The sequence below is a fragment of the Pleurodeles waltl genome, chromosome 1_1 (assembly GCF_031143425.1).
Source record: "Pleurodeles waltl isolate 20211129_DDA chromosome 1_1, aPleWal1.hap1.20221129, whole genome shotgun sequence".
NCBI classification, from domain to species: domain Eukaryota; kingdom Metazoa; phylum Chordata; class Amphibia; order Caudata; family Salamandridae; genus Pleurodeles; species Pleurodeles waltl.
Window position 1 is genome coordinate 598085253 of NC_090436.1, and position 26258 is coordinate 598111510.

Below are 26258 nucleotides of genomic sequence, written 5' to 3' on the forward strand. Positions count from 1 at the left end.
AGTGTTCACAATTGACAATGCACAATTATCCCATGTGTCACAAGTTCTATGCAAACCTATTTTTGTGCCCTCACCAGGTTCCCTCATGTGCAAACATGTACCTACACTACTGAATTTGCTCCAGGAAAGCTGGCTAAGGTTCATGTGCCTGTACATCTGTTATGTATATGGGGAATTGTCTCAATCCGTATGTGTAGCAGTATGCACTTTGCATTAGTGTCACATCCACATGTTTTCATAGCACAGTCCACTCCCTTATTGCTAGCGGGCAATGCCACCCTAGGAGTGATGTGAGATGTTGATACTGCCTAAATGATTCCATGTCACCTTCATTAGAGTCAGCATCATCATGCTATGTGTCTCATGGTTTGACCTGCAGCAAAACACATTACACACACCTCTTACACAGTACGTGTTGCTTGGAAGGGTGTGTGATTGATGTGATATTGGATGATTCATCTTCCAAGTTGTACTGCCAGTTAAGGCCATGTCATTATCACTGTGTGGTTTTAAATTGGTCCCCTGTGGCTCTGGAATAGCATCCGTTGTTATATGCATCTGACATTTGTCCATAGGTGTGTGTCCCATTGGGTCAAGATATCAAACATGACTACCAGTGTCACAACCTCAGTGTCTTCCTGGCCACATGTCAATGTAGTGGTGTATGTGTTGTGTGTCCTACATTGTTGCTGTGCTGTGTGTTTGTAACTAGGTTTCTGTACTTACCAACCAGTAGGCCATTGCCATATCGTCCATCCTGGAAGTGCTGATTGATGGTGCTGTGGCGGAAGATGAATGAATCATGTACACTCCCAGGATACTTTGCCACGATGTTGGTGATCAATCCCCAGTGATCGACAATGGCCTGCACATTGATAGAGTGTGTGTGCTTCCTGTTGCGGTATAGATGCTCCGTTGTAGAAGGTGGCACAATCTGTACATGTGTGGAGTCAATGGCACCAAGCACTTGTGGGAAGCCATTGATTTGATAGAACCCTTGTTTGGTTTCCTGCTGCTTCTGCTGTGTGTTAGGGAAACTGATGTGGTGGGGTGTGAGGGAGATGATGGCATCAAGTACCTTGGGAAGGAAGGCAGAGAATGAGGGCTGTGAAATCCCGGGAACCAGGGCACCAGTTGTTTGAAAAAAGCCACTTGCCAACATGTGCAGGACTGCTAGCAGCTTGGTCTCTGGTGGAATGATGTGGGGTGGCTGCAAGCTGGGTGCCAACCATGGCTCAATGTGGCGCAGCAGCTGCTGTATGGCTTGCCAGTTTAGTCTGTACCTCTGGATGATGTCATATTCCCTGAGGCCCGAAGGGTTGTCCTGGTCCTGAATATCCTCTCCTGCCTTCTGCATTGCCTTTGGAGTCCCTGTTGGTGTGGTGGAAGCTGCTGCTGTTGCTCCTGTGCTCTGCGTCTTTGTGCATGCTGGATGAATAGCACCTCCATGTCTTCCTTTTTAAGCTCTGATGTTGCTTTTGTGAGTTTTCCTTAAGTACTGGTGTGTTTGCCCCATTTTAATGCCTGTCCTGACCAAGATGTTAAATTTTGGCGCAAATAGGGATTTGCGCCATTTTACGGCTCCGCCTCCCAGCAGTGCACCATTTTCTCGCCATTGGGTAAATATGGCGCACAGGTGTTTAACTCATTTCTCAGACGGGAACGCCCACCTTGCATCTCATTGACGCAAGGAGGTTTCACACACCCAGAAAATGACGCACACTGGGATATTTTGATGTTAGAGGGGTCTAGCGTCAAAGTATAAATATAGTGTTAGCCTTGCGCCTAATTTGCGTCAAAATAAATGATGCTAATCCGGTGCAAAGGGAGTATAAATATGGGCCTTAATTTTCCAGGAGGTTTGCTAACCAACATACACTGACATTTTTCATAACTTTGGAAGTATACTGTCAGTGGGTAACAGGAGTATGTTTGCGCTCAGATCCAAGCCACCCCCACTGGAGGGAAGAGAAGCAACCTATGTGCTGACCAAAGTGACCTTGAAGTATGCAGTATCTGCAATGGCGAGATTTCCATACACATTGAGCCCCTTATGTAGGACCTGATTCACTGTCCTTCTTTAATTCTGGTACATGGAAACATAAATGGTGGTACATCTATATGGGAGCAGCGTCAAATAACCACACACATAAAAACGGATACCCCACTACCCTGGGGAGAAAGTAGTTCAACACATTGCATGACTGCCTTCTTGATTTATTCCTGGCTGCTCATCCAACTGCTCCTTTTTCTATTTCAGAAGAGACCCTCCTTTAAAGTAAATAAAGTCATCCTCACCTGTGATGTGAAATTTCAGCCACATTCTAATTTTGGCACACCTTTTTGTGGCTGTTATTGAAAATGTTACTGCTGCAGAAGCAGTAGCATCTACTTTATCTGCTCTGGAGGACATTACAAGGCTGCAGAATTAGCATTTTGCTGGCCACATTCCTGCAAAAGCAAAAGAGTCACCACAATTGCTGACATAGAGTTTGTGCTCAGCAAGGAAAGAGGTAGGAGAGTCAGTAGAACTGTCCCCAGTACCCATCAATGCCTGGCCTGTGTCTTCCAACATGTTTCACTTTGTACCACACAAAAGTGAAGTTGTGGGAAACTGACTGCAGTAGAGCACATATATTATTAGTTAGTATTTGCTTCACATGGCTATGCATTTATACATACCTTCCATGGCCCATTGCTTGAGTAGCTGTGCCATTTTATAAAGTATATCATCTAATTTGGAAGGAAGGGCTGAATTCTAAGACTTGTTCCTCCTAAATTAGATAAGAGCCACCATGTCTTTAATGACTCTAGTTAAGAGGCACACATTGGTCTTTTTTTTGGCTGCTTGCCACCTTCATCCTTCATCCCCACCAAAGCATGGTGAATGTTCTGCCCGCCATATTAGAAGTTAATTAGAATATTAAAAGTCAATGCACTGCACATAACATTGGACAGGACATGCACCATCTTTTGACTGAGTATCAGCCCTTAGATTTTCTAGAAGTGCTCTTTAGGGAAATTTGGAGAGACTACCCCAGCATGGTTAGACCACTTTTCTAAGGTAGATTTGCTCATACTTTCTGAGGAACAGGCCACCAGCAGCATCCTCAGATAACCCCATCTGACTTCCACTCACTGGAAAGAGTTGAATTTAATGAAGTGAGTGTGCCAAATGTGCATGAAAGACAAGTTTTCCAGAGCCTAAGGAGGCTGCCATTGGGAGGTGGTAGTGAAGTTGCATGTAACACATTTCCGGTATTATGACGTCTGGTGAGTTAGACATGGAAAGGTAGCCAAAGTTGGGCTTAGGCTTACTTTCACAATCATATTGTGTACGTAGAAGGCAGATGGTCAAGTTTGGAGTGATATACAGATCACTGTACCTACCACTAGTCAGATATGTCATACTTGTAGCCTCTTAGTCATTTACATCTTCTTTCAGAGCAAGGTAGATATCATGCAGAAAGTATTACTAGTGCATTACGGTCAATACAACCCACATAACGGTGAACAGGACATATTTTGACTGAGTATCCTGTCCACCAAACCTTAATGACCCTAGCGAGTTTGGTGTTCTACTCGTCCAACCTGCAGACCCGTAAACAAGACCGTAGTCCAATTGTTCTCCCATAAACTAACAGGCTAGCATTCCAAAAAATCGGCCTTCCATGCTAGCTCAGTTTTTAACTTAGATCTATTGGTAGAGGAGATTAGTGCATTATAACTTGTAGATGCTTTGGGGTAGGTGGTTAGTTGTGGGAATATTTAAAATTAGTGAGTGGAGGGAGGAACATTTTGAGGAATATTAGATATGAGATGTGTTAAAAATTTATGAAGGAGTGTTTTTTTTTTAATGAGGAGGGTAGAAAAAAGGTACTTTGAAGTTCTGAAAAGTACAGAATGTGACCATTAGCAAAAAGTTTAGATAACCAGATACCTTTAATCCTCAAAGTTATTCAGTAGATGGAACGGTTATTAATTTGGATTTTGCAGTTATGCCAGATATATTGTCGGAGAAGATTGGGGTAAAAGAATGTAAGGATGATAGAATGTGGTATTAGTGGGTGATAATAGGTGCACACAATTAGGAACTACAGTTTGTAAATGACAACATTTCTTGAAAATCAAAGTAACATGTTTTTCCAGCTGATGCTACAAGGGAGTATGGGAAGAGTAAGAGGGATTAAGCGAGTGCGCACTTTGGGGTATGAGAAGGGATCATTAAAATGGTGTATAATATGATAGGAGTTAACATGAGCTTAATAGAGTCCAATCTACCCCACCAAGAAAGCAATAATGGATTCCATCTGGTAACTATATCATTTAAAGACTTAGGGGGTCATTCTAACTCTGGCGGGCGGCGGAGGCCGCCCGCCAGAGTTCCCCCCTCCGAAATACCGCACCGTGGTCAGTAGACCGCGGAGGGTATTCTAAGTTTTTCCCTGGGCTGGCGGGCGGTCGCCAAAAGACCGCCCGCCAGCCCAGGGAAAAACTCCCTTCCCACGAGGATGCCGGCTCGTAATCGAGCCGGCGGAGTGGGAAGGTGCGACGGGTGCTGTTGCACCCGTCGCGTATTTCACTGTCTGCCAAGCAGACAGTGAAATACTTGTAGGGGCCCTCTTACGGGGGCCCCTGCAGTGCCCATGCCAATGGCATGGGCACTGCAGGGGCCCCCAGGGGCCCCGCGACCCCCCCTACCGCCATCCGGTTCCCGGCGGGCGGACCGCCGGGAACTGGATGGCGGTAGGGGGGGTCGGAATCCCCTCGGCGGCGCAGCTAGCTGCGCCGCCTTGGAGGATTCCAAAGGGCGGCGGTACACTGGCGGGAGACCGCCAGTGTTGCCGGTCCGACCGCGGCTTTACCGCCGCGGTCGGAATGCCCTTGGGAGCACCGCCGGCCTGTCGGCGGTGCTCCCGCCGACCCTGGCCCCGGCGGTCTTAGACCGCCGGGGTCAGAATGACCCCCTTAATAATGCTATCAGAATTTACTTTAATAGTGTTTTTAATATTATTTGTGAACCATACACCTAAATAATGTATTTTATCAGGCAGCCATGTGCATTCAACAGAGCTGAATTGTTGTTGATACAATGGATACTTAAGGGGAGTATTTCAGATTTATCAGTATTTAATTTCTAACCTGACATGTGAGAGAAAACTGAAACATGCTCCATGAAAGACAGGAGGGATTAAGAAGGGTTGTAGCAGTATTAAAGAACATTATCTGCAAACACAGATAATTTCATATGCACCTCACCAAGTTGTAGCCCTGAGATATTTGGAACTTGTTGAATTTTCGTTAGGAAGGGTTCCAGTGCAATAATATAAAGGAACGGAGATAAGAGGCAAGCTTAGCGTACTCCTCTAAATAAAGGGAAATAAACAGATATTTTGCAGTTAACAAAAATAGCAGCTTTAGGGCCAGTGTAAACTAAAGAGATTGTGCTACAAATCTTTGGGGAGAAGACGATCCATTTCAGTGCTGCAAACATGAAATCCTACCCAATCCTGTCAAAGGATTTATCAGCATCTAAAGCAATGATGGGCAGAAAATAATCTAATGTAGGAGCATTGCCATGGACATTGAAGAAAACACAAGCATTGTCAGAAAGCCGTCTACAGTTGACAAAGCCAGGTTGTTCCACGACAATAAGGTCTGGTAGAATGGGGTTTTACATATAGTTAATATTTTGGCAAAAATCTTATAATCTGAGTTAACTAAGGATATGTAGTTTTTACAATAATTGTGATCTCTGTTTAGTTTTGGAATTAAACAAATCATTCCTTCCTGAAAAGTACCTTGAGAGACAACTTGGTTGATGAAAAAATAAATAAAAGTAGAAGGTATGAGAGAAGAATCTTTGCACAGTGGGCTTAAAATTCAGTGGTAAAACTATCTGATCAAGGGATTCCCCCTTTTTTTTATAAGAGCTACAGTATTAGTAATGTTAGTCAAAGTGATATCGTTCTCTAAAGTTTGAAAATCAGCATGAGGGGCTTGTGGTGAATTGATATTGTGAAAGGAAGTACACATTTCTGATGGAGAGGGATATGTGTCTGGAGTATACAGATTTATTTAACAATGAACACATTCATTCAGAATGTCCTTATCTTTAAGAAAGAGGTCTTCATTGCTAATAGTAGGAGATCCAATTTGTGAGTGCTCTTTTTTAACTTGTAAATATTTAAAAAGTAGCTTGCCCATCTTGTTTTGACCTCCATAATAATGTGCATAGCGTCTTAATAAGAAGGTAGAAGCTGTCTTAATCAGAAGGAAGAAGCTGTGTTGGTAGTGAGGCAATTGAATTTTAACTTTGTATCAATTAGTTCTTGTAATGAGATGTCATTTTATTTGAGTGATAGAATATATTTTAAAGTTTTTTTATTATCATGAAAATGTTGGACTGAGTTTCTAACATTTTCCTTTTGTGTGATACATAGTCAATGGTGAAACCGTGAGCTGTTGCCTGAAATGAGTCCCAAAACATTGCAAAAGAAGTCTTTAATGTTATTGAAAGTGAAAAACTCCTGAGTAAACTCTTCAAATTGTAAGGAGAAATGTTCATTTAAAAGTACTGCGTTGTTGAACCGCCATCTTCCTGAATGTGGTGAAAAAGGGATGAGCTGTAAGTCTGTATACTGGAGCAGGGTAGGAGATTACAATTGAACCTATGTCAGAGTATGAAACAAGTTGAGTAAGGTTTTTGCTGCAAAAGAGAAAATTAATATGAGATTGTGAGTGATGTATGGTGAATAAAAGGAGAATTAGCAAAGGTCAGGATGGCAAAGTATCTAGATGTCGGTTAGAGATTAGCTATGAATTACAGATTTGAATTGTGCATGCACTTTGGTGAGGACAAATTTGAATTTAAAGCTCCTATCTAAAATATTCATGACCTGATTACAGTTACCTCCAAGAATAGTATATTTGTTATTGTACTGATGTAGTTTGTTAGATATAAGGACTTAAAAAACATTATCAACAGATACCAGACCATATATATTGAAAATAGTAATTGGAATATTATTAATAAGTAGTTTAACTATGATCAATCTGCCGTCTAAGTCATGTTCTTGGTTAACAACTGAGATTTGAATTTTTTTTATGACAGAGGATTAGTACTCCAATCTTTTTTCCCATAGCAGGGGAGAGAAAAACATTATCAACCCAACCATTTCTCAATGTATTGTCTTCCAATTCAGATATATGTCATTCTTGAATGAGTGCAATATCAGTTCTGAGACTGACTAAATGAAAAATGACTCTGTCATTTAATAGGGTTCCCAAAACCTTTACCGTTCTATGAGAGACCCGGTATGTAAAATTAAGACCATAGTATGACTCATATAGCTGCTCACAGTAATAAGCAATAATATAAATTTGAAATGATTGAGTGAAGGGATCGCAAACCAGCAAAACCAAATAAGAACTAGAAAGAGGAGGAGGAAAAGGAAAGGGCATAGAAGGGATGACAATATGATACAGAAAAAAAAGGAAATAAAAAGATGAGAGAAACAGAATAAGAAAAAGAAAGAAGATACAGTACAAATCAAATACTTGAGGACTCAGAGAGGTACCTATATATAAGAATGACATGAAGAGGAAGTGGCCACACCACAAGATGACGATGACAACTTCACACAGATTAAGAATATGCTAGAGCGTCACATGAAATGGGCGAAAGGGAGGAAATTAAAATAAGGACCTAAAACCTTTATGAGAAAAAAAGACGAGAGAAGAAAATATAAGTAAAACAGATCACTATAAACATTAGAATACCTATGCTATAAAATACATTAAACAGATATAACAAAAAACTTCTATGAGTTGATGCATATTGGAATATAAACCTTTAAGTATTTCTTGATGTCTCCATAACTTTTCCTTCATGCTGTTGGAGAATTTTTCTGAGAGTGGCGGGATCATCGTAAGTAGTTTTTTGTTCTTACATGTCACTTTAAATAGACAAGGATGAAATAGACCAAATCTGCCATTCATGACTCTGAGAGTAGGTTTCATTTTCAAAACCTGCTTGCAATGATTTGCAGTAATCTTGACCTCATTCTAGGAAAAATAGAGCTTGCAACCCAGCCAAATTATTTGGGGCCAGATGTATCAAGCTCCCGGTTTGCATTTCTTAAATAGCGAATTTTAAGAAATCGCTATTTTAGAAATGCAAAATAGGATGTATCAAAATTGCGAGTCAGTATTTGCGATTTCTTAAAATTCACAAACGTAATTTGAGATTAGCAAATACCGAATCACAAATCATTTGCAATTCGGTATCTGAAAATTGCAAATTGCGAAAACTTAAAACTGGAACAGCCTGATGACATCACAACCAGGAAGTGAGTCAGCCCATGCTGTTTCCAGGAGCCACACCCACAGGAGCAGGCAGGGAGACACAGCCCAGCACCAGGGAGCTAGCCTTGTGATCCAGCCAGGACCAAATTGCAACATGGCCACTGATGGGAAGGTGAAGGACAAGGGAGAGAGGAAGCTCAAGCTCAAATTCAGTGAGCAGTAATTGGAAGTGCTCACTGAGGAGGTTGTCAGGAACCATGACAAACTCTTTGGGAAGAACTCACTACAGGTCCCTGAAAGTGAGAAAAGAAAACTCTGGTTGGAAATCCAGACAACAATCTGTGCAGTGGGTGTTGCGCAGCGCTCTGTGGAGGAAATTCGCAAGAGATGGTATGAGCTGCGTTCCCGTCCCAAAGAAAGGGTAGCCACCAGGCTAAAGGAGGCAAGGAGCACTGGAGGAGGACCACCCATCCAGACGCCGTCCAAACTAATGGAAGACATGGTAGAGCCCATACTGCTTCCTTGACATTGACACCTCAGGGACACCCAGCACCAGCAAAGTTAAGGGCAGTAATGATGTGTATCCCCATATGTGCATGTACAAATGCCCCCTAGAAATAGCTATTAGCCTGATGCAGCATGATAAGTAGTCCATGCCACATCTTACATACAACACAACAATGCCTTATGGGAGTGATAGGCCACAACCCTAAGGTCAATAAATCACATTCAAAACTACTTGGTGTTAAGCCACATAGAGAAATAACACACACACGCACAGTGATACAATGTCAGAATAGAAATTATACTATTGTGCTACTTATTGTGAAATATACATTAATGACATGCTGCACATTGTTGTTGCAGATGTCCCGGGCCCTGCTGCAGCAGAAAGTGGAAATGGGGGGAATGGTGAAACACAGCCACAGCCCGACTCCAACACAAGTGAGTCTCTCAGTATTGCACCAACCAGACACAGGGCAAGGGTGTTACCTCTCCCAGAGTACAACCTGGACTCAGATGAGATGCCGGATGAACTTCCCACACCATCCCCCCAGAGGATAAGTCCACAGGAACACAGCCGTCCCTGCCCCAGCATCAGTCAACTCCCCTCAGGAGGTGTCATGATGCAGGCAGACAGTGCACAGAGGAAAGAGAGGGCCCATCAATCTTTGGCGGACTTGAAGCTTCCATGCAGAAAGTGCAGCATCTGCAATGCAAACACATGAGGTCAATGCACAGGCAGTTGCCGTCATTCAATCAGAACATGGACACAATGAACAAGCATTTGCAGTCACTGCACGAGGGACAGCAAACTGAGAACACAAAGGACTTGACAAATGCCATTAGGGACCTCTGCACTTAGATTCAGCAGGAGCGTGTCAGCCACCGTAGGCACCATCACCAATTCATGAGAAGGTTTGATGGGTTCTAAGATCGGTCAATTGGCTTGCTAGCTCAACTGCCCTGATGTCACGACATGCTGTGGGCAAACAGGTGGAGATGGCACATTGCGGTCAGGACATTGCACAGGGCTTGGTGCAAATAACCAATGTCCTGGATGCAATGCAGACAGCAAGCAGTGCTACAAATAGCGAACTGGGTGGTGGAGATAGTGAGGAGTTCTCTAGCCTCAGCAGTCTTACAGCCCCTGTGATGGACCCTAGGCGTCGCAGTACCAGACACAGTATTGCCAGTGAGCCTGCTACAAGAGGTGCCAGTGAGGCCACTGTGCACTCAAGTGGAGTACGTGGACGTAGAAAGTAATGTTAAGGCCTACAGGGGACTACCGTAACATGTACAGTTATACTATGATGCTAATAGTGTGACACTGTTATTTGCACATGGTAGTCTATGCCTCATGGCTATGTCCTATTGACACATGCGTTACCTGAAGTCAAGGTAATAAAGTTGCTAACTGCAGAAAGACATAAAATTGCAGTAGTGTTGTCATTACTTACATTAGAAATGGTTGTGCATGATGTCAGCACGTCTTTGCCAGCTATCTGCTGCACTGGTCCTGTCTACTGGGTGATGGGGTGGTAAGGGATCACAATCTTCATCTGAGTCCAGCTCAATTGGTTCAACCGGTATGCCCCTTCTTGTTGCTATGTTGTGCAACATTGCACATGCGGCCACATGTCGTCTCTGGGCTGTACTGTAGTGCCCCTCCACTCTTATGCATTCACCTGAAGTGGCTCTTCATGAGACCAAACGTCCGCTCCACCACACTGCGGGTTGCCCTGTATGCAGCATTGTACCTCCTCTTTGCGTCCGTTGTAGGTTTCACGTAGGGCGTCAGTATGTAGGTGCCCACTGCGTAGGTACTCTCTCCTGGAATGAACAGAGGGTAAAATGAGTACCGTTGGAATCTGACATCACTATTACTTCAAAGCAACATAGGGGGTGATTCTGACCGCGGCGGACGGCGGTCGCCGGCCGCCACGCGGTTCCCGCCAAAAGACCGCTCCGCGGTCAAAACACAGCGGCGGTCATTCTGGCTTTCCCACTGGGCTGGCGGGCGACCGCCGAAAGTCCGCCCGCCAGCCCAGCGGGAAACACCCTTCCCACGAGGACGCCGGCTCAGAATGGAGCCGGCGGAGTGGGAAGGTGCGACGGGTGCAGTTGCACCCGTCGCGAATTTCAGTGTCCGCAAAGCAGACACTGAAATTCTTCGTGGGGCCCTCTTACGGGGGCCCCTGCAGTGCCCATGCCATTGGCATGGGCACTGCAGGGGCCCCCAGGGGCCCCGCGGCACCCCCTACCGCCATCCTGTTCCTGGCGGGAGACCCGCCAGGAACCAGACGGCGGTAGGGGGTGTCATAATCCCCATGGCGGCGGAGCGCGCTCCGCCGCCATGGAGGATTCTCAAGGGCAGCGGGAAGTCGGCGGTACACCGCCGACTTTCCGTTTCTGGCCGCGGCTGAACCGCCGCGGTCAGAATGCCCAGCGGTGCACCGCCAGCCTGTTGGCGGTGCTACCGCCGACCTCCGCCATGGCGGTAGTTACCGCCAGGGTCAGAATGACCCCCATAGTCATCTATTACTTTACTCAGTAGGTATCCTTCACTAAACTCCCCAGGAAGCAGTCTTGTATGAATCCCGCTGTGGTGAAAGATGTAGGAGTCATGTGTGCTATCTGGGTATCTGGCCACAAGATTGGTGATGATGTTAGATGCATTGCTACTCACCTGTATGTTCATGGAATGATGTTTTTTATGGTTCCGATAAACATACTCGGTGGCCGATGGTGGACAGATTGCTACATGTGTCCCATCGATGGCACCTATGACATGAGGGAATTGTGCAATCTGACAAAACTTGATTTTCGTTTGTTGTAATTCCTGTGGGGTGTTGGGGAATCTTATGCGCTCTTGTATTTTGCTCAACATGGCATTTAGATATGCTTCGAAGAATCCTGAGAGAGCACTCTGTGAGACCCCTCCTGCTGCTGTTATGACCCCTTGATAGCTCCCTGAGGCTAATAGGTGCAGAGAGCATAATACCTGCACATGGGTGGGTATGCTATTGGTCCTGTGTGTGGTGCACTGCAGTTTGGGTTGTAGATCAGCTATCAGGTCACATATCATGGCTGAGCTTAACCTGTACTTCTCTTAGATTTCCTCCTCTGTCTGGTCAAAAAGGGTTATGCGCACTCTGAAAATGCACTCCTGTTTCCCCCTCCCTCTCCTCAAACCTGCCAAGATCCTCATCCTCCTCGCCATCACGTAGAGTGCAGCCATTGTGGAAGGGCGGCTGAGGCATTCCAGACCTCTCTTTATAGGTTGCACCTGGTTACCACCTGATTTCAATTCATGGTAAATTGCATGTGCAAAAGGCCATTCTGTGAATTTTCACAATTTACGACTTTTTGATGCATCCCATTGCAACATGGTTTTGCGTATCGCAATCAGAGTATCGCAAATAGCGACATGAAATACCAAATCGCTATCTGCGATTCGTTAAACTGTGTCGCAGTTTGCGTCTCGCAAATAGCGATTCAGTATTTCATGTCGCTATTTGAGATGCGCTGATTGCGACTAGCAAAACCATGTAATATTCGCAAAAATTCGCAATTTTTGCGATTCCGTATATCATACATCGCAGGGACCATTTTTGCATTCGTAAATGGCTGATTTTTGCAATTCGCACCGTTTGCGAATGCAAAAAAGCTTGATACATCTGGCCTTTGGTTCATAATTTTACCAGCGGTCAAAACAGGGGATCAGTATATTGTAAAAAGAGAAGTATAACTCCTCTTGGTTTGGATGGGATCTTTGGGCCAAGTCTGTGAGCCCTTTGGGTGTTGAGGCCTATGCAGGTGGTAGAGCCAGAAGTTGTGGAAGAAATGTTTGAAAATAAGCAATGGGATCAGAGCCTTCAGTTCCTTCTGGAAGGCCATATCTTCAGAGCTTGTTCCTTCGATTCCAGTTTTAAAGATCCTCTGATTCCAGATAAGCTATCTACAAAGGATCTTGCAAGTCATCAACCCTTAACTCCACTATTGATCTTCCAGTGTCCGAAGATGGCTATTTATCATCTAGACGCTGTAAATAGTGTTTGCTTGCTCCGTGAAGGGTTTTAATGTGCAAATTTCTTCTAGTATTACTTCAATTGATATAGAAGATGGTTTAACCGGAGAGGAGGGATCCTTTTTGGGCCATTTGTTAGACCCCAATTGCCATTTGGTAGATGTAGACGGTTTAGAGTTGGTTACAAGAGCACTGTCTGATTTCTAAGGAGTGGAGTCCTCCATTTTGTGTCAGACAAAGTCAAACACTGAAATACGGAATTTAGGCCCAGATTTATACATTTTTCACCAAACAGTTTAGCACTGGCTTGCACCATTTCTGTGCACCAGCCTGCACCATATTTATGGAATAGTGCAAGCCGGTGAAAATGTAGGCTAGCGAAAAAAAAAATGATGTTAGTCGGGTGGGGCTGGCGGTATGGAAGAAGGGGGTGTATACCAAAAAATGACGTTAGGCAGGTTAGAGTAAAAAAAAATGACTCTAACCTGCCTAGAGTCATTTTCTGACAGAAAACCATTCATACCACATGACTCCTGTCTTAGGAAAGACAGGAGTCATGCCCACCACCCCAATGGTCAGCACAGGGGATCAGGGTCCCCAGGGCATGGCCATTGCACTTAGTGCCATGAAGGGGGGTCCATTCCAGGGCTTTCAATGGCACTTTAAAAAACAAATACTCACCTATACTTACCTATACTTACCTGGGATGGGGTCCCCCATCCTCCGCTGTCCCTCTGATGTGGGTGGGGGTGTCCCTGGGGCCTGGGGAGAGCACCTGTGGGCTTATTCCATGGTGTTCCACCATGGAAATGGGCCCACAGGTCCCCTAACGCCTACCCTGACCAAGGTGTTACAAAAAGCAAGCTTTGCACCATTTTTTGAACCCCCCTCCTCCCTCCCTCCCTCCCTCCAATGCGTGATTTTAGCACAGGGGATAAATATGTCGCTATGGCCATAGAGTCATTTTTTGCACGGGAACGCCTATTTTGCATCTCATTAATGTAAAGTAAGTTTCCACATCCAAAAAATGACTTTAACTCCATAAATTTGGCGCTAGACGGGTCTAGCGCCAAAGTATAAATATAGACTTAGTTTTGCACCGAATTTGCGTAAAAAAATAACTAAAATTTGGCACAAAACAAGTATAAATATGCCCCTTAGTTTGCGAACCGATGAGTTTAAGCTTTCTAATGTATAGAAAAAAGATCTAGGGCCAGATGTAGCAACTTACAAATTTGCGAGGTGCAAAGTGCGAGTCCATGCGACTCGCAATTTGCACCTCGCAAATTGGTATGCAGTACGGTGTCTCAGACACCGACTGCAACTCACTATGGGGTCGCAATGACCCACCTCATGAATATTCATGAGGTGGGTCGCAAATTGCGGCCCCATAGCGAGTATAGGCACTCGCAAACATGGAGGCCTTCTGTCGTCAGCAGACCTCCATGTTCGTGACTGCTTTCAATAAAGCAGTTTTTTTTTTTTTAAGTGTAGCCCGTTTTCCTTAAAGGAAAACGAGCTGCACTTAAAAAAAAAAACGAAACCTTTAGTTTCGGTATTTTTTCAGGGCAGGGAGTGGTCCCTGGGACCACTCCCTGCCCTGAAAAAATATTTTTGGGTCCATTCACAAAGTGGAAGGGGTCCCATGGGGACCCCTTCCAATTTGCGAGTGGGTTACCATCCACTTGAAGTGGATGGTAACTGCGGTCGCAAATGGTATTGCATACCACTCAGACACCCCTTCCTATTTGCGATTCTGAAATGCATATTGCGAGTCGGTACCGACTCACAATATGCATTTCTGCATTGTGAAACGCGTTTAGCGAGTCGCAAACGGCAATTTTTGCCGTTTGCGACTCGCTAAACGTTTCCTACATCTGGCCCCTAGTGAAGTATACTAAAGATTGTAGTGTAAATGATGGCCAAATGTTTTTCGTCAGTGAGGAGAAACAGTTAAGTAGCAGTAAAAGGTTTTCAGTCCAAACGTCTCAAAGTGCACAAGATGAAAGGTGTTATTTAGCAACAATCAATGTTATTGTTGAAAAAAATGTGAAAAGAAGGCAGAAACTATAAGAAAATGTCTACACCTTGTTGAAAGTGATAATTCCATAAAGCACAATGAAAGGAGGTTTCCTTAAGAAGCGGGAACGAATGTCACTCAAATTGGCAGGAATAGCCTTCTCATTCAGTTGAAGACATTTGCCAGGTCGGAGTTGACCAGTGTAATAAAAGGGTGGCACTGGTGAAATTCATTGTGGAAATGCAGCTGGGGAGTGTTAGGCCTATATTCATACTTTTTTAGTGCCGCATTTGCGTCATTTTTTGACGCAAAAGCACCGCAAACTTACAAAATACAATTGTATTTTGTAAGTTTGAACATTTTTGTGTCAAAAAGCGTCGCAAATGCGGCACTAAAAAAGTATAAATATGGGCCTTAGTGTGACAGGCCATTTATAACAAATGTAATGAGAGGAGGGTTTCTGAGGAGGCGTGTTCAAAATTCTATTCAAAATAGGAGGCACAGCCTCTGCAATCAAATGAAGCCATCCCCAAGGGCTGGAGTTTGTCCATTAAAAAAATGAAGCAGTTGGAGATAAAGCACTCCAGGAAACTCACAGGCCCTTCCAAGACAGCATGGCAATAAATATGTAGTGAAGTGTCTGTTCCTTCTGGGCTGCCTCCAAAGAAAAGCCCCGGCACAGAGCGTGGCACTGCCATGTTAGCAGGTGCCTAAAGTGATGAGATACATGGGACCTGACTGGCAGGTCTCAGGTCATTCTGGTAGCTGAAGTTTGCACAAGTTGAAGTCTCTGAAAATCATACCACCTAGGAATGCTGCAATAGAGAGAGTGGTGGTAATCTGAATAACAGGTGATCAGTTCATGTATAGTAGTTTTTTTTAGAGGAGATTGGTAACCAAGTAAATATTTTGTGTAGCATTCTCAGCAACTAGAAGCAATTAGCCATCACTATATTTGTCAAGGCAAGACTTGTATCAAAGACGACTCTGAGATTTTTGACACATGCTGCAAGAGACTGCACTGCATCAAGATCAATTGACCACGAGGAAGGAGACCAGTTGAAGGACAATTTGTCAAATAGAAAAATCTCTGTCTTGCTCTTGTTTAATTTAAGGCAGTTATTATTCATCCAGCAGAGGTTCCCAAACTTTTTTGACCCGCGTCTCCCTTGTCCTATTGGCCGATGGCCTCGGCTCCCCATTATGTTACTTTTTTGGGGGGCGAGTGGGGGGATGTAAGCCCGGCCCAGGGAGTACTTCCACTTTTCTCCCTGAAAATAATTGAGATGAAACCGATGAAGATATTATAATCATAGCTGGTGGCTTGTTTAACCATATGCACCTCCCTTCGGTTTCACAGCACAGGAGACTCATTGCCTCACACTTCAGCTGAAGCATTTTAACTGTCAGAATTAACCATCCGGGATGGTTTTCTTTCCACAAAAAAGTAGGTAACTGTTTTTCTAAAATTAAAAAATTATGGGCAGGTCATGAGAATCACAAGACATTGAGCCAAGGCCAAAACTCAAACTTGGTTCCCTTGTTTCAAAGTCGGCAGCGTTGGCTGTAACCCGACATTCTCTCCCCTTATCTTTTGGCTTACGGACAGTCAAGGTGAAAAGCACCACGGATTCGTAGCATACCCTTGCAACTATACTGAAGTTCTTCAGCTTCCCACAATGTCCTGCACGGCTCAGCCTGGTCGACGGTGAAAGAAAGGTTCCTAGTTAAGACACCTGATATCTCCCATACTGACAGTGGTACTGTATATAACTCACATGTGCCATACAATTTACCTGCCTCATGCCCGCCATCTGTTCACTGAAGGACTTTGAGTCTTTACCAGATGATTGCACCTGTTCCCTGGAGTATGCTGCAGTCTCTACTAGAATCAGTGCAGGGACCTAGTTAGCGGACTTTGTGTTGATGTTGACAAGCCGACTTACACCGACAAGAACCACCAGACCTCCATACTAAGATAAGAGCAGGCGCATTGCCTCCAACTGGGTCATCATGAGTGACACCTTGGAAAGCATGCATCGTCTAACATTGTCTGAGGTTTTACATCAGTGTTCATTTACAAGACAGAAATGAAAGCAAAATCATTTTAACAAGTCATGCACTTTTCAGGTATAGCTTTCCTCAAATGATCATGCTATTCGAAAAGAACATGCTGTTTAAGATTCCTTTTCATGTTCTTAGAAGCCTGTGAAAAACAATGCAGTGATTGATATAGTTTTCTAATTAGAATGCAAAGACCACAAATGGAACTTATCAACAATTTCACAAGTAATAATACATACATTTAATAAATGTGTCATAAGGGATTAGGAGAAGAATGCATTAAATGGAGTAAGCTGATTTTGGTGTTTCTTATAAGCTATGTAGAATTGCAGTTGGGTTTGACAGGTTGGCTGGAGAATTGTCAGCTAACACTGGCAGTGTGATAGAGCCTAGTTGATCCCTGAAAAGGTTACCTCAGTGATTCCTGATTTCAAAGTCTGTATTTATGATTGAAAACCTGTGGCAAACATCGCAGTATGTTTTAAAATGATTTTTTATATACAGGCAAGTTTGCCTGTCAAAAATTAAGTTGAAATTTGCACCAAAAATTCTGCATTGTTGGATGAGCTCACAGCCTAAGCTATCACTGACGTCCTTTGGTCTGCTAGTTTGACCCTGTAAGTGCTATCTTTTAGACATGTGTTGAGTGGTGTTTGACTTTCCAAAGTGTAATATTTTGGTGCTGGCACACTTGCTGTAAACACTCAGGGGCATATTTATACTCCGTCTGCGCCGAATGTGCATTAAAAATGCTGATGCACAATCGGCGCAAACCTTGCCCCATATTTAAACTTTGACGCCCGAGCCAGCGGATGTCAAAATCCCGCTGTGTGCGTCATATTCTGGATGCGGGAAACCGCGTTGCGTTAATCATATGCAAGGTAGGTGTTCCCGTCCAGAAAATGACTTAAACACCCATGCGTCATATTTATGCTTCCGGGCAAAAATCCCGCACTGCAGGGAGGCGGAGGCGGAAAATGATGCACAGCCCGATTTGCGTCAAAAATTAACACCTGGGTCAGGGCAGGCGTTAAAATGGGGCAAACACACCTGTATTTAATCAGAACACACAGAAGCAACAGCAGAGCAGCAAAAGGAACACATGGAGGTGCTTCTCATCCAGCGTGCATGCAGACGCCGAGCCCAGCAACAACAACAGCAGCTACCGCAACACCAGCAGGGACCCCAAAGGCAACGCAGAAGGCAGGAAAGGATATTCTGCACCAGGACAACCCTTCATGGCCTCAGGGAACATGACATCACCCAGAGGTACAGGTTGAATTGGCAAGCCATTCAGCAGCTACTGCGCAACATTGAGCCACAGTTAGCACCCACCTTGCTGACACCCTGCACCATCCCAACAGAAACCAAGCTGCTAGCTGTACTACACATGTTGGCAAGTGGCTCCTTTCAAACTACTGGCACCCTGGTTGCCGGAATATCACAACCATCATTCTCTGCCTTCTTGCCCAAAGTACTGGATGCCATCATTGGACTCACACCCCGCCGCATCTGCTTCCCAGACACACAGCAGAAGCAGCAGGAGACAAAACAGGGGTTTTACCTCCTTAATGGATGCCCACACGTCCTTGGTGCCATTGACTGCACACATGTACGCCTTGTGCCACCTGCTGCAACTGAACACATATACCGCAACAGGAAGCACACACACTCCATCAATGTGCAGGCCATTGTGGATCACCAAGGATTGATCACCAATAGTGTGGCAAAGTATCCTGGGAGTGTCCATGACTCATTCATCTTCCGTCACTGTACCATCAATCCATCAATCAACACTTCCATGATGGACGATATGGCAATGGACTACTTGTTGGTAAGTACAGAAACCTACTTATATACACACTGCACAGCAACCCTCTAGGACAAACAACACATACACCATGATAACAACAGCTAGACTGACTTTTGAAACACTACATGAGGCTGAAAATGAGTGCAGGCTTCACGTCAATTGATGATAGCAATGTGGTCCAAACATATGTCTCATGTGTGTCTGGTGAGTGTGTAAGGAAAGCGATCACAAAAATTCGAAAATTCTTAGGGATTATTGTGGCCCTTCGTCTTTTCGGATACATGTCGATCTGGATTTGGAGACATAGGGAAAAAGTTCAAGGTGCCCTCAGCTAACATCTTAGACTGGTATTTGGTGTTTGTTGTTCCACCTTTCGTTTACGGATGGCTGGCCAAAGGTGTGCACATGTGTTTATTTCTCTATGGTTGGTGCAACTCATCATAGCTGGGCCACATCAAATGAAGAAAATGTAACAACATGAGGGCTTACAACTGTCCCTGCCCCTCTGTACATTGTACCTGTGTGTCAGAAATTTGTCATGGCCATAATGGCTGGTTGAATGGTAATGCACTCCTCAAGGAAAGTGGCTTTGGATTTCTCTCTTGGGTACACATGATGAGACGAATACACTCCATTATTATGCCTGCTCACTAATGAAGGAGCACGTTTGCCACCACATGATAGTTAGGGCCACTGCATGTGTGCAGATATGTGGGTAAAATTCACAGGAGACCAATGGTATGTACATGTTAGCCGAGCTACATCGGATGCAGCATCATCATGTCTGAGTGGCTTTACCTACTTATGTAATCTTACACATAGTATTTGTCCTTGGAATTGTTGGACAGTGCACAGAATTTGAGCACATTTCTCCCTTCCATGCCTTACAGGTGGAACCGCACCCTGTGGGCGAAGTGGCTTCATTCGAGGACCCAGACAACTCCAGTAAGTGTTGATTTGTCTGTTATGTGTTGTGTTTGCTGGTGATGTGTGATGGACTCCTGTGTGTGGAAAACATAGCAAGGTGTGATGCGCTGGCCCATCATTTGTCTTGTTCCATGAGATTTCATTTTATCACCATTTTAGAGTTGGCTAATGCTTATCCTATTGTCTTATTTAGGGATTCTAGGTCAGTCCTGTAGGCCCAGCAATGTGAATGGGGATGAGTCATGTGGATAACACTTGTATCAGCAAGAGTCGCACTGGACCTAATCTGTGATTTAGTCAGCCTGTCGGACCCACATTCTCCCAGAATAGGGCTGCTAAATGCTTACCCACATACTTCGGCTTCCCTATTCACTAATGTACTTATTAAACTGTAGGTTGAACTTCCTTGCAGCATGTAGCTCCACATGTAGTGCTACGAGTATGTGGCACTTGAGTGCAATGGCCTAGGTGTGCATGCAAATCATGGCCAGGGGTGTTCTTGCATCTCTGTGTTAGTTGTAAGTCATGGCTTACTGGAAGTATATGATGTGGACAAAGGTCTGCATTTCCAGACATGTGTGGTGCTGGGATTAGTCAAGGGTTTGCTGTCTCCTATTTGTAGATACACCTTACCTGTGCTGTGTGTGTAGAGCCAAACACATGTCCAGCTTTCATAAGCTTCCTGGGTGTCCACGTTGTTTGAAATTGTTAGTTGATACTCCACCCCCCACCCTCAAACACAGGCATGGGTTTGTGAATAGTGTACCTAGGACTGATGATACAAGTTTGGTAAACAGACATGAAAAACAGTGAATCTTTTGTCTGAGCCTAGTATACACACACATTTTTCCCACATGAGTACTATACTAGCAAGTCCATTTACAACTTGCAGATCATATGGCCCTAGATTTCCATCCCGTACAATGACATTTGTAGCCCTGGCATTGGCGGAGGATGTGCTGCATGATTGTTAGCTGACAACTGGCAGAACTCTGATGCCAAAACATGCCAGTTGTTACCCATCTTGTAGGGTTTGAATGTGCTATGTGTGATAGAACCTTTGTAGGCTGGCCTGCCATGTACTTCCTCAGGGACATTCCATGATCTGTATGATGATATGACCTGTTACAAGTACAGTAGATGTATTGTCTGATTTACTTCTTGTGCCATTTCACACAACGCAGTTCCTAATGTTATTTTTTCGATTTGTCTTCACAGCTGCAAATATGACACCCATCCAGGAGCAGGAATTCCAAAAGCGGGCAATGAGGTACCAGCATATACTTCAGGTAGAGTCTGGGTACCGAAGAATGGCCTGCAGATACCGGAACGAACGGGCCTCCGGAGCCTGGAGGGCATTCTCACAGGGCGGACCCACTTTGCCCACCACAGCCACCACCAGCACAACCACCACCACTACCACCCAGGTGGCACCACCAACAGCTGGGACCGTTGTGGCAAGCACATAAGTGCTCCAGGCCCGAGCACAGCACCACCTGCAGGGCAGCCCACAGACATGGACACTACACGGCCCCACACTTCATCAGCTGGCACCCAGACCACCCCAGCTGCAGCTATTGACCCTACTGCTTTTGTTGATACGCAGCGTAAATTGGACCGTGTCCTGAGAAAAATTAGTCGCCTGCGGCAGGATGTGTGACATATAAACCGGTGGGTGCGGTCCATTAAGCGGACCCTCAGGAGGGCCAACCTATAGACATTTTGATGGACATGATTTGCTCCCCTCCCTCCTCTTTCCTTATTCTTATACTTTGTAGGTTTAGGGGGCTTAGTGTTAGGTTAGTATAGACTGTTAGTTTAGTTAGTGTAAGTGGGTGGGGGGGGTGGGGCATCCTGATTATTTCTACTGTTTCTTTTTGAGTGTGTGTGTGCAATGTTGGGGTTCTTATGTGTTTAAAAAAAATATATATATAAAAATAAAAAAACTCAAAAAATATTTATATTTGTTTAGTATAGGATAGTATGTGTTTAGGTTAGTATCTGTTGTCCTTCACGTGTCCCGTCTCATAAGGGGGGTGGGGGTTGATGTTTAGAACATTTCTTTACATGTGATAAGTAAGTTTAGCTTAGGTTAGTTAGGGACAGTTGTGTGTAATGAGTAGTTAGGGTAGATGAGGTAGGTAAGGCTTTTCCCCGAGTTTTCTCTTCTGTTTTTACAGTTTAATAAATATGTAGTAAACCCTTTACAGTATGTGTGACATGCTTGTAGATCAGGGCCTTGGCATGAGTGTACATGATTTCTTTTGTATTACAATTTGTGTCCTATGCTACAAATAAATCCCAAATTAGCTGTAACATTGGCAGCTACCCAAAGCAACCTTGGAAAGATTAGACCATTCATTGCAACCAACAATCACAGTTATAATGGATCCCAACGTGTTTTTTTCAATAAGTATGTTTTCAAAGTCACATACAGTGCTTCCAGATTTGGTATTGGGGACACTGTGTTATGTCTGACTGCAGTCTGATGTTCAAGGAAACCCTTATAAGGTGAGTGATAGTAAGCACTCTAGTAGTATCGTGTTCATGACTCACATTGATCATTTGTTACACTGTTCTGCATGATTACTTATTTGGATGTAAACTCAGACACCTCCATTCATGCAGTTTGGTGACTGTTCACTTAGATTTGTGGGCAATGTTATATGTGTTAATTTTTGCATGGAGGCAACATTTTGCAGGCACTATTTAATGTCTTAGATATCCCTTGAGGTAGCATTATTCTGTCCAACACAGCATTATGGTGTATAGTTTCTCTTTTCATCAGATATTACCCTCAGGAAGGGCAGAGTATGGTAGAATCCAGGCCACTGTGCATAGTTATCAGCCTACATTATTTCAGGACAGATGTATTGACAAGCTATGTAATTTGACAGGAGGCAAAATTCAGTGGTCTACTGCACGGTTGATGTGTCACATTACACAGAGACAAAGTTGTTGTGTAAGTGCTATTTATTGAAAAGTGCTGTAGTGCTATATGTACATTGTCCATGATTGTGAGTCCATTATAGTGACATCTTCCATTGTGATCCTACACAAGTGCTAAAGGAAAATGCATTTGACATGCTGGGGTGATGTGTCAGACAGTGCAGAGGGACAGGATTTGTCAATGAGTAAGTGAGAGACAATCACAAGGCAGGCTGACAAGATATACAGTGGTTTGCAGAACAGTCGCTGAGTACAGTTGTTGCAAGACTGGCATGTTACAAAGCGCAGGACCTTGGTAATAGGTGGCCATGTGGCAGGGACTAGTGCTTCTGGGTACTTTTACGTGTGAAGGTGATCTGTTCCATGTCTTCCTCCCCTGATGTGTGTGATGCCTCCTCTGCCCTTGGTGGTGGTGGTTGTGAAGGGGCAACACACACCTCATTGTTTGAAGACGTGGAGTCAGACATCCCAGTAGCTGCTACCTGTGAGGGTCTTAAGGGCAGTACTGCTGCAAGGAGGATCTGCTGGTTCTTAAGAATAGCAGCCACATCACGATGGTAGGCAGCCAGGTCGGACCTGAGGGTTTTAATGTTGCATTCGTGCACGCGTTGACAGGATTGCTGTTGGTGGTGTTGTGTCAACTGTATTACGGCTGTGCTGATTTCCTTCAGTCTTTTTTCTACTTCCTGCAAGATAGTTGTTCCCCCTTGCATAGCTGCTGCCTGTTCTTCAGCTGACATCATGCACAAACGCACCCCCTCTAGACTGGCTGCCGTATTTTGCATCCCCCCGCACCTCCTTAGCCAGCTCCCACTGTACTCCAACTACAGTTCTCTCAAAGCTGGTGCCTGTGTCATCTGAGTCGTCAGCTGTATTGGAGCTGGCAGGTCTTACAATTGGGGTGGTGGGTGGGTCCTCTGTGATGGCTGCTTGTTCTGTGCTCCTCCTTGTGACTGAAGGTGGGGTCTGGAGAGTTCCAAGGACATTGTGGAGGGTCTGGTGGCTGATGTTTGTCAGCTCGTCATCCATGTCATCAGGGTAGTCCTGGACAGGCATATCCGCAGGAAATCCATTGTTCTCTGCAATGAAATAGGGTACAATTAGTGTGTCTGTGTTGTGGCATTGGTGATGTGACATGCCTGCCTTGTGATGATTTTCACATTGTGATCTTGTTTCCTGTTCATTGCTCCAGTCTTTCAGATGGGCATTCACCCAGGCCTATTCCCCACCTGCACGTCACATGTATTGTGGTAAGTTATTTGACTTGTCAGCATCATCTCCTCTAGGTGTTGGTTTGGGCCAAACAGGGATTTGCCACCTTCTTGTCCTACTCAACCCTCCGTCTACATCCATTCTCATGGTGAGACCTTTCACTGGCTGTGGGTGCTCTGATGGCACTAGCAGCACACTTAACAATCTGGACCTGCCCCAGGCTCTGATCTTTCACATCCACCTATATGTAGTTGAAATGTACCGTATACTATGCATAGCATTGTAATGGCGCGATATGGATGTCAGCATTGGTAATGTGTACAGCTGATTTTGGGGAATGTGTGGTACATTGGATTGCCCTGATAGTTGTAGTAGTGTCCTATTTCCTCCTCTGACTGTGCAGGTGTATATCAGTGACCAGTTACATGTGTCCTATCCCTCAGTGCTGTTGTCTGAGCAGTATGACATTTGGGATATTGCATTGTGACCCAGGCACAGGATGGACCCTGACATATGCAGCATGGGTGTGACCTTAGTGCTGTGTAGCTCCTAATGTTGATGACATTGTCTGATGTTTGTGGCAACTATGGGCATTCACAATTGACAGGACTGGAACATTTGTCTTGTTTCAGGGGATTGTTAAAGTTGTCATCCTCAACCCTCAAATTTAGATGTGTATGATCCATGGGGACGTTGCTGCCATTCGCTACTTGAGCTGCACACACAGCGGAAGTGGTAGTGGCAAATGTTGTCACTGTTACATTCCACTTGTCTGTATAGCTAGAGGTTGTTAATTGGGCCCTAGATAATGTAGGGGGAAGGGGGTATAGTGGCTGACGTGTGACAGGATGTCAGTTTGACGTTGTGCTCTTCCCTCCTGGTGTGGCTTTACCTTTGCTACATTGTTGGCATGGCAGAATAACCCCATGGAATTGTTGTTGGTGTTGTGTTATGGTGTGGCCCAGCTTTTCTCTGTACAGGCCATGCCCCATGTCGTAGCCCTTTACCCATGCCACTCCATGTATATGATGACTTACATGCATTGTGTAGTAGGTATGTCCACCCCCCTGTTTACAGTTAACATTTGTGCATTTAAATTCCCCATGCGACTTACCCTGCATGTGCGTTGTCTCCTGGTAGTCTGCGCTGTCCTGTCCTTGAATCCCTGTGACGATCTCCTCAGGGATGGCAGCTGCGACCATCTCCTCCATGTGGTCCAGGGGCTCCTGGTGTGCTGGACTCCCACCTCCAGTCTGCAGTGCTGCCTTCCTGTTCCTGGCCATCTTTTCCTTGGTCCTGCGCTTGCAGTCATGCCAGCGTTTCTTGCACTCGATGACTGTTCTGCGTACTTCTGCCACACTGTTAATCTTGTCAACAATTTGTTGCCATATTGCCTCTCTCCTACTGATTGGCAATTTAGAGGTGACAAACAGTTGGTGCTGGTGTTCCGTCACCTCTTTTACCAGGATTTCCTGCTCCTCTGCACTGAAGCAACACTTTCTTTTCTTCTTCTCCCTGTCCTAGGTCTTGTGTGGGTCCGCCTGGCTGGTTCCTGGTCTGCTGTCATCTTCCTGGGGTCTGTCCAGGCATCTGGAATCCATTTTGGCTCTCCTCTGCTGACAGGGCTGTGTTTGCTGGGAATTTTGACGCTATTGCGTCAAAAAACACTGCATATCCGGTTTGCGGTTTCGTAAATCAGTTCACAGTCATTTCCGCCCCGTTAACGTTGTTTTCCTTTACGACATGACGCTGCAGTGTGTGTAAAAAAAAATGACATACACCTGTAGTTTGTGCTGCCGTGGGTCAAAGTATAAATTTGACGCCCGTACGGTTCAGAGAAATGGCGTTAGCCGGCGGTAATATTTTTGACGCAAAACTGCGTTAGTGCAGTTTTGCGTCAAAAAGTATAAATATGGGCCTCAATGTACAGCCTGAAGGACTTTAAATATTTAGAAAGACAACGGGATTCTATGCATAACTAAATCAAAAGTGAGCAGCCTTTCCCAGTTATTGTGCACTTCATAATAATGCATGGGTGAAAAGGTCAAAACATAAATACTTTGCAGTTTCATTGCTGAGTTTCACTGTAGCCACATCCTTTCTCTCTCTGAGGTTTTACATTGGAGACATCTGCACAGTGTTCATTCATATGACAGAAATGAAAGAAAAATCATTTTAAAAAACTTTGCACTTTTCAGGTATTGCTTTCTTCAAAGATCTGAAGGGGGAGCCAGGGCCTTGACTCTTTCCAATTGCACCTGTCTTTTGCTGGGAAGTTCTGTGTTATATTTCCTAGAATGCCATTTGTGATGTCACACAAGGAGAATGCTGTCTTACCTGCACACGGGGGAGAGTGCAGCAATCTGTGTGCTTGGTTCACGGCGCCCCTGGCTTGTTTTGAAGGCGCCTCAGGGTGCCACGGCGCACAGATTGGG